Source organism: Alexandromys fortis, unplaced genomic scaffold, assembly GCF_014885135.2.
Source record: "Alexandromys fortis isolate MF-2015 unplaced genomic scaffold, M_Fortis_MF-2015_v1.1 scaffold_172, whole genome shotgun sequence".
Taxonomy (NCBI): Eukaryota; Metazoa; Chordata; class Mammalia; order Rodentia; family Cricetidae; genus Alexandromys; species Alexandromys fortis.
The window spans coordinates 2734803-2744142 of NW_026068061.1; the positions used below are offsets into that span (position 1 = coordinate 2734803).

At 42.3% G+C, this 9340-nt stretch overlaps 1 non-coding gene across 1 annotated transcript; it reads left to right on the forward strand.

The window, feature by feature from the left end:
• The first annotated feature begins 3704 nt into the window (after positions 1 to 3704).
• Positions 3705 to 3830, forward strand: LOC126487487 (U6atac minor spliceosomal RNA). Its single transcript, XR_007588404.1, has one exon. It is a non-coding gene; the product is annotated as a U6atac minor spliceosomal RNA (small nuclear RNA).
• The last annotated feature ends 5510 nt before the right edge of the window (positions 3831 to 9340 follow it).

The following is a 9340-nucleotide window of genomic DNA, read 5'->3' on the forward strand; positions in this document are numbered from 1 at the left end:
ACAGACCCAGGATAGTAAGATGGTGTTGAGCCCACAGCGCCTATGGTTACTCATTCAAACTGGACCTTAAACATTATGTAGTCAACTAAGCATAATGGAATGGTCCCTGTAATCCTAACACTTGGGAGGTAGAGGCAGGAGGATTCATGGAGCCAGGCCATCTTTGGCTGTACAGTGAATCCAAAGCCAGCATAGGCTCCAGGAGACACCATAACACAAAACAAAACACAAGCAAACAAATTTACCAAAGGGGAGAGGGACAGAAAAGGAAGCCAAAGAGCATGTGGAGACGGAAGAAAACGTATTTTCTACCAAAACAGCAGTTGTGTGGAGAAAAGGAAGAAGGAGGAGGAGCGTCGCTGGAGCTTGGGATAAGGGTGGGAAAAGGGATGATTATTCTTAAGTGCTGAAAACATTCCTCGGTCTCCTCACCAGTAATCTTGGTAACTACCAGAAAAAGAAAAATAATTTGATTTTTTTTTCTTTTTTTGAGACAGGGTTTCTCTGTGGCTTTGGAGCCTGTCCTGGAACTAGCTCTGTAGACCAGGCTGGTCTCGAACTCACAGAGACCCACCTGCCTCTGCCTCCCGAGTGCTGGGATTAAAGGCGTGCGCCACCACCGCCCGACAGAAAAATAATTTGAAAATCATTATATTCTCTCCAATTTTACTTCTTCCCACCAAAGTCAGGATAAACTCTCAATTCCTCAGCATAGTTTTTCAGCCTGCAGTGAGCTCTCCCCACTTGCCTCAACGCCCCCAACCCTCTCCTCTGCCACCTGCCTTCCTGGCTCAATTGTACTTGCCAGAACAGCTGAGGGTTTTCAACTCTTTCCAATGAGCTGTTTTCCTGATTTAACTTGAAGATTGTCTAGAAGTCTTCCTTGACACTCTGCCCATAACCACCTCTGTCCAAGAGCAGATTTGCTCCCTGGAGAGGTCCCATAACATCCTGTTTCCCTCAGGCGTGCATGGTCACAAATGGGATTCCACATTTCTGTCTCTTACCCTTTGCATCCCAGTTACCTTTCCTGCTCCTGTGTTCAAATACTGTGTAACAAAAGCAACTTAAAGGGAAAAAACAGATAGTGTGATTCATTTTTTTTCTCAATTTGAGACATTAGAATCATCTGGGAAGGAGAATTTTTAATTAAAGACGGCCTGCAGGAAAATCTCTGGGTCGTTTTCTTTATTAACGATTCCTGTGGATTAAGGCCCAGCCTTGGGCAGGCTGTCCTCAGTTGTGTAAGAAAGCAAGCTGAGCAAAACATGGGGAGCAAGCCAGTAAGCAGCCTTCCTTTGGGGTCTCTGTTTCAGTTCCTGCCTCCAGGTCCCTGCCCTGACTTTGTTCAGTGATGAACTGCGATTGGTGTGTGTGTGTGTGTGTGTGTGTGTGTGTGTGTGTGTAAAAACCAAATTAACCCCTTCCTTTCCAAGTGTTTTTGTCACAGCCACAGAAAGCAAACGAGAACAGGATTTGCTGTGGCTCACGGTTCCAGGGTACAGTTCACCTTTAAAAGTCCTACATGTGCCGAGGTATCCCTCTCGGAAGACCTGTGAAACAAAGAATGATAAGGTCTCTGATACATATAGCTATAGCCACAAATATTTTCAGATGGTGTCATGCATGAGAGAATGGTAAGAGGGGTCTAAGGATGCCACGCAGCTGGTAAAATCCTTGCTGGGCATGCGTAAAGTCCTGGGTCCGTCTCCAGCGCCCTATAAACTGTGCGCACCTGTAAGCCCAGCACTGAGGAGGCAGAGGCAACAGAGCAGGAAACCACGGTTGTCCCTGGTTACAGAGTGAGTTTGAGTACAGTCTGGTAAGAGAAGGGAGAGAAAACACACACACACACACACACACACACACACACTAAAGTAGTCTACTGGGAGAATTGAAGAGGAGGTTAACCCTGCCTGGGACTCCCAAGAGTGTTCCATGCCGAGGGAAGTGTAAGAACTTATCATTATTTGTTGAAAGGAGGAAGAGATCTTCTGAGATCTAGTCTCCACAACTCCTGTGGAGAAGTCAGGAATATTGTAACTTTTCAGTACAGGAACACACGGCCGGCCGAGAAAAGTATCAGAATTATCAGGTCTGTTTCAGATATGGGCCTTGAAAGGGATGGAGCTGAACTGGTAACCTTAGGGAGAAGCATGTTTCCATAAGCAAACATTTCTCAAAGAATGTTCCAGAAACAACTGGTCTAGATTGGGCTTGCCCTGAAGTCTCTGGGAAATACTACATACTGCTCTCCCAACTCACACGATCCCCACACATAAGGAACACGAGCATATTAGAAAGTCCAAACGTCTCAGCCTTTGAGAAACCTGGCTAGCTTTTATTTTCAAAGTGAATTCGATTACTCTACGTTGTTGTTGTTGTTGTTTGGTTGGTTGGTTGGTTTTATCCGAACACTGCTTTAATTCCTTGAACTAGCATCTTCTGAAGCACATTTTGGGAGCCTCTGATCTAAACCGCTCTCGACAACCTGGCTGTAGTAATTTCTAGCTTTTGGTTCTATTTTGTGCGGTGCAAGCATTAAATAAACGGTGTGGTAAGAGTTTTTGGAGAAACACAGACTTTGGTTTTCACGTATGAAAATAAAAGGTGTACTAAATCTAATAAGTCTGAAATCAATTTCGCCTTGTTTGTTCGCCTTAAAATAATTTTGACAGAACTGAAAATAGTTATTACATGTGAAGGTGAATACGCATAAATCAATACTTAATAAATACTTAAATAGTGTGGGAAAATCTAGTTGTTAAAGTTCAAAACTCATTTCAAACGCAATTCGATGCATTGTAGATTAGTTATATTTTTGATTGTTTTTTGTCTTTTTGATACCCAGTCTCATTGTTGCCCAAACTCATTAAGAAACTAAGGAATAAGCATAACTTTGAACTCTGAATTCCTCCCGCTTTTGCCTCCCAAGTGCTAGCCCAATTTTTTACATTAAAAAGAACTTCTCAGAGCTAGTAAAGTACTTGTTATTTAAGTATAAGGGCCTAAGTCCAGCCCTTGGAACCCGTGCGGGAATAAAAGTTTGTAATTCAGGACTGGGGAAGTAGAGACCAATGGATGCCTGGGGCTGTGTCTAATCAGTGAGTTCCAGGCCAGGGAGGGAGACCTTATCTCAAAAACTGAGGTGGACAGCGTCCCAATGAACTGCACTGGAGACTGACCCCAGTGTCCTTAAGAACACCCATTCTTAGACACACGAACAGGAGCCCACATAGCACACACGCAATCATAAAAGTAAGTAATGCACAAATTCAAAGAAACTCGCTTCAAATCTGTACGGTTCATTTTGACAACAGACAGTTTTAAATGGCAGACCTAGTAGTCACTTGAGATTGTGTTTTGGAAATAAAACACATTAGACTTCAATAACCTATAGAAACCGAACAGAGACCAAAACTCCGAGTCAAAGGCTAACTACCACCATGAAATTCTTTCCTAGTAGCTGAGATAAGGATAATCGATTCCTCCAACACCAGGCTATAATTCTATTTGAAGTACATTTGGGAAATCGATTTACTATATATTTCATAAAATAAATTTGATTAGATAGAATAAGTTATTCCAACCATGCAATCATACATTTAAATCATAGCATTCATCTGTCTATACCATTAGAACATGCAGGACACACTTCCTGTCTAAGCTTCAATTATAAGTCATCTTCAAAAATTTGCATTTTCGTGTTGTATGAAAGGAGAGAAGGTTAGCACTCCCCTTGACAAGGATGGAAGAGGCCCTTGGGCCTAACAACACGCATACGGTTAAGGCATTGCCACTTACTTCGTGGCATCTAACCACTGTTTTTGAAGAGTGGGGGAGGGGGAGGGAAATGGGAGGCTGGGAGGAGGCGGAAACTTTTTTTTTCTTATTCTCAATAAAATAAAAAAAAATTAAAAGAAAATTTGCATTTTCTAATGTCTTTGAAGTTAGACCTTCTCAAATGCAGTTGCCTAAACTAAGTCACTGAATGGTGACAAACAGCATAGTAATCAATGTTAACTCTGCAAGGTGTTCACAAGCCAGAGTTCCTCTGGAAAAAAAAAAATGAAATAATTTATTACACCCCAAAAACCATCTTCAGAAGAGTACGTGGAAGAGTCGCTCAATTAGTCAACAGATTAATTATATCTAATGTGATAGATCTGTGTTATGATTAATGAGAGAGCTAACCTAAATCACGTCTGTGAGTTACCGTTTCTTGTCTGTATTATGAGACGCCTGACAGAAACAAGCCATGGAAGCAGTCCTGGCTCATGGTTCAAAGGGTCAGCAGCAATGAGGAAGGCATAGCAGCAGAGGCAGTGAGAGTTGGCAGTACAGTTTCTTCTGTCTTGGCAGATGAGGAGAAAGAAAGAACAAGGCCAAGAACCAGGTATCACCTTAGAGGTCCCTCCCTGGAGGCCAGTGCAGGTCAGCTAAGACCCAGTGTACCAAAGTTCCCACAACCTTGTAAGATAGCACCAATAGGTGGGGACCAAGGGTTCAAACGTAGGAGCCTGTGGGATACTTTTTACATTCAAACCGTAACAGTGACAGGAAAATTGGCTGGTAACGCCTCTAGTCAATATTCACTTTTTAAAGTCTACTTTTTACTTGACCCATAAAGTGAACCTTTTACTTTAGAATTATAACTGAAAATTTCATTATATTTAGCAAATGCTTGAGTATTTTCAGTATCTTGATACTGCATTTTTATAACATGAACTTACTTTAACACTAACTAACTCTTGCAATGTCTTTTTTAAAAAGTCACTTGAAGCCAAATGTTAAGGAAAAATACATAAAACATGAATTAACTACAAACTCCCGTTTAAATGTCACATTCACATAATAGAGTATATCATTGGTTCATTAATACTGAGAATGTGGAAAACATGTTCTTTTTAACTAATGGCAATGGATCAATTGTCACTAGTTTAAAAAAGGAAAAGAATTTTGAGTCAGCTATAATGTATATAATCCCAGCACTATGAGGGTAGAGGAAGGTACATCAAGAATTTAAAGCCAGCTTCAAACTACATAAAAACTTGAGCTCAATAGGTTAGCAGTATGCCTTAACAGGTAAAGGTGCTTGCCACCTTTATATAAATATAAGTAAATATGTGTGTGCTGTATATAAATAAGTTATATGTTTAATTATTAATAGTAAATTAATATTTTTATTGTGAGCACAGATGAGAAGGACAAGATAATGGGACTGTTAGGAAAATTCATAAAAGAATATTTTCATGAACTCTTTAAGGGTTAAATACAGATTCTTCACCTATAATGCAAAATAGAGCAACAATAAAAGAAAACTATTAATAAATCAGACTACAATAAGAAGATCCATCCATAACAAGTACACATTAAGAGTGAAAAAAGCAAACAAGGGAATAGGAGAAGATATTTCCCACCACATATCTGGCCAAAGATTCATCTGAATGCACTCAAAAACTCCCATAAGTCAATATGAAAACTAGACCAGATAACAGAAAAAAATGATTTCAACAGTCATTTCACAAAGTAGATTGTCCAAAGGACTGCACAACACATAAAATGAACCTATACCCTCAGTGATAGACAAGTGTCCATTCACTGAAGTAGGAAGGGTTTCCTGCATTTCTTTAAGATTATCAGCAGTGTGACGGAAGTAAAATCTACAGGTTCCTGAAGAAGCTACACAGAAAGAGTCAACACCGAGACCTGAGCTTCGCGAACAGCAGAACTGCACACAAGCCCCTTTAGTGGCCTGGACTATTTATACTGAAAATGTCAAGTGTTGGCAGGAATGTAAAACAAATAGAACTCCCAGTCAGGTGCCCTGACATTTGATGCCTGCTATCCCAGCATATGTGAGGAGGAGGATTAGTGATGTGGGAGGTCCTTCTGTATATGTGTGGCTTTTATTGGCTAATGAATAAAGCTGTTTAGGTCAATGGCTCAACAGAATAAAGCCAGGTTAGAAATCTGAACAGAAAAATAGAGCCAGAGTAGGCAGAGTCAGAGAGATACCATGTAGCTGCAGAAGGGCACAGATGCCGGAACTCTACCCAGTAAGCCACAACCTTGTGGCAATACACAGAATAATAGAAATGGGTTAATGTAAGATGTAAGAGCTAGCTAGTAATATGCATAAGCCATTGGCCAAGCAGTGTTGGAATTAATAACGTTTCTGAGTGATTATTTGGGTCAGGACGGCCAGGAAACACACAAGCAGTCTCCATTTACAGATTAGGAAGAGTCCAAGCTCGTCCCCAGCTACCCAGTGTGCTCAAGGCCAGCCTGGGCTACATGAAACTATGTCTCAAAATAAAACAAGTGGGATTCTGATACACGACCACCAAAAGTTTAAAATTGGTATAAGCACTTAAAAAACTAGCATTATCTATAAGCTAAACAGGCCTACCAGATAGCCCAGTACCCCAATCCCTAAGAGAGAAAACACATATATCTCCAGTAGAAGATAAGTAAAAAAAGATGCAACTGATGCCCTCTTCATAATGCCTCAGGATTGGCAAACAATACAAAGACCATCAAAACTGGAATAAACAAGTAAACTATGGTGTGTTCGTGGAGTAGCGTCCAATAGAACGATGAAAATGAGCAGACGATAAATACAGCAATTACTCTCACAAACATGATAACAGAAGTTCTATACGGGAGAGAGGGAGGAGAGAAAAGGAAGAAAAACAAATAAAATAGTGTATACTATGTGATATCATTTCTACGAAGTGCAAAACTAGGGTCTAAAGATGGGCGGGGTGTTGGCTTTGGAAGTCAGGATGGTGGTGATGCCTGAAAGAGAGCAGGAAGGAGTCATCTGGGGTCCTCTGTTGGTCATGTGGGCATGTTCACGTGGTCACTTCCTGTGTGTTATGTTATGTGATAATCATCTCTGAAGAAGATTGTCATATACCTAGGAATATGCCCACAGTAGGCCTGCTAAGTGGGAAGTGTGCTGGGTGGGAAGCATCGTGGTCCTAATAAAGGGAGGATGGGCATATGCATGGGAGGCTGACTGGAAGGCACACATGCCAAAGTTGCTGGTGACAGTCCGGGACAAGACTTCTGGGATGACTATTTTTGGTTGTCAACTTTTTTTTTTTTGGTTTTTTGAGACAGGGTTTCTCTGTGGCTTTGGAGCCTGTCCTGGAACTAGCTCTGTAGACCAGGCTGGTCTTGAACTCACAGAGATCCGCCTGCCTCTGCCTCCCGAGTGCTGGGATTAAAGGCGTGCGCCACCATCGCCCGGCTTTGGTTGTCAACTTGACTATGTCTGGAATTAACTAAAACCCAAACACTGAGCTTGGTGGTAAGGGATTTTTTTTTCTTAATTAAGTCATTTCAAGTGGGAAGACCTAATCAGCATCTTTGAGATAGAAAGACACACCTTTAAGACAGATCTTTTGAGGTGTGAAGAGCCACCTTTAGTCTGGGCCACACCTTCTGCTGGCAGCCCACATAAAGGGCATGGAAGAAGGAAGCTTGCTCCCTTTGACCACATGTTCTTGTCCTCACTGGCAAATCCATTCTCTCGCTGACATTAGAGCTTACTTCTTTGGGATCCCGGCATACTGAAGACCAGCTGAGACATCCAGTCTTGTGACTGAGCAACTACTAGACTCTTGAGCTTCTGTTTAAAGGCAACCGTGGTTGAATTAGCTGGACCACAGCCTGTAGTTACTCTAGTAAGTCCTCTTTCTGCATATAGGGAGAGGTTTACTCTGTGAGTTTGGTTACTCTAGAGAATCTTGACAAATATACTTTCTATTGACTTATTTGTACTCTACTGTGTTTCTTGGATTTTCTTGAATGAGCAGATAATCGTTGTAGAATGTACTGAGTATTAACCACATTCCTGCCAGCGTTCACCCAGAAAACAGCAAATCTGACTGTTCAAAGTAGAAGCTCTTGTTTCTAGCACAGAGGAAGTTTTGAGCCATCATCCTGAACGGCATGAAAAACTAAGCCAGAATACCAACCACAACAAACCCAGGCTGCATCAAATATGCTGCCAAGGTTCTCTGTGACAAACTTGGGTAAGTATGCCAAACATGATACTTTCTACAGCATCAGGAACTTCTTTGAGAAAACCTTGAAATTCTATTTCCTTCCTAAAATCCTAGGGTAGCTCTCATTCGCCTACCAACTAGGCATTTAAGTTATTTTATCAAAAATTTAGTGAATGCTTCTAAATAACATAAATCAGCAGATAGCCCATGTTCTCCTAAAACATAAACGAAAGAGTAATTGCTCTCTCATTCTCTCTATGCTTCGCTCTTCTACAGTAGATGCTCAGCAGTGTTGGGGGATTTTTACCCCTCATCTCCTCGAAAGCTGTAAGTGCAGAGGAAGAAGAGACTAGGAACAATGACCTATTTCTTCCCTCCTCCCAGGGCTCTAGTACTTGCTCTCCAGGCCCCGGCCCGCGCTTGGCTCTAGGTCAGACGAACGCAGCTGCTGAGGCCGGAGTGCTCGCTGTCCACACTGACCGCTGCTCTCCACACGCCGACATGTGGGCCACAGAGCACGGGAGCAGAGTGAAGTGCTGATGCAATCGATAGCCCTGCGGAGGAAGAGGGTTCGGAAAGCTGTTTGGGGGAACAGATATCCAAGATCTGACCACTGGAACGGAATGCGGAACGTCGTGGCGAGGCACGGCCTTCCTCATCTGAATCTACAGGGCTCGAAAGCCAAGTACCAGGCCTTTTCCAAAAAAAGAAAGAAAATAAAAGATCCTGCAATTACCAAGTCACCTGAAGATTACAGTTACGATTAAATGCTTTAGGGACTTTCAGAGGAGCTTACCTACTTTAAAAGGAATTAGAGCCCAAAAACCTCACGTATGTTTTAGAAATTCCCCTAACAGAAGCGTTGATGCCTCCATGGAGACTCTCCGTTTCTCAGGATGAGCAAAGAGACGTAGGAGATGGGGTGGTTTTTATTGGACCTAGCAGAAGAGAAAAGAAAGAGCATCTCCTCCCAACTGCAGGATCTGAAATCTCACATCCAGGTCACAGCCTGGGGCCAGAGTTGCAATCAGAGAGCCATCAAGCAAATATGCAGGAAACTGCTTCCCTGGCCCTTCCAGCACACCAGCGCTGGACTGCAGGGCAGCTTCTGGCAAAATTAGGAGGCAGGCCAGCATGCTTGATAGCTTTGATTATTTGCTATCCGGGAGGCTTTGGGAAATGACAAGAAAAGCAAGACAGGAAGGAGATAGAAGAGGGGATGCTAAGTCTAGGAGCACAGTCCTTGTCAGCTGAGAGAGAAGCTTGCAGGAGGGAGGGGGCAGGGGAAAAAAGGAAGAAAGTGGGTGTTAAATGCAGAGGAA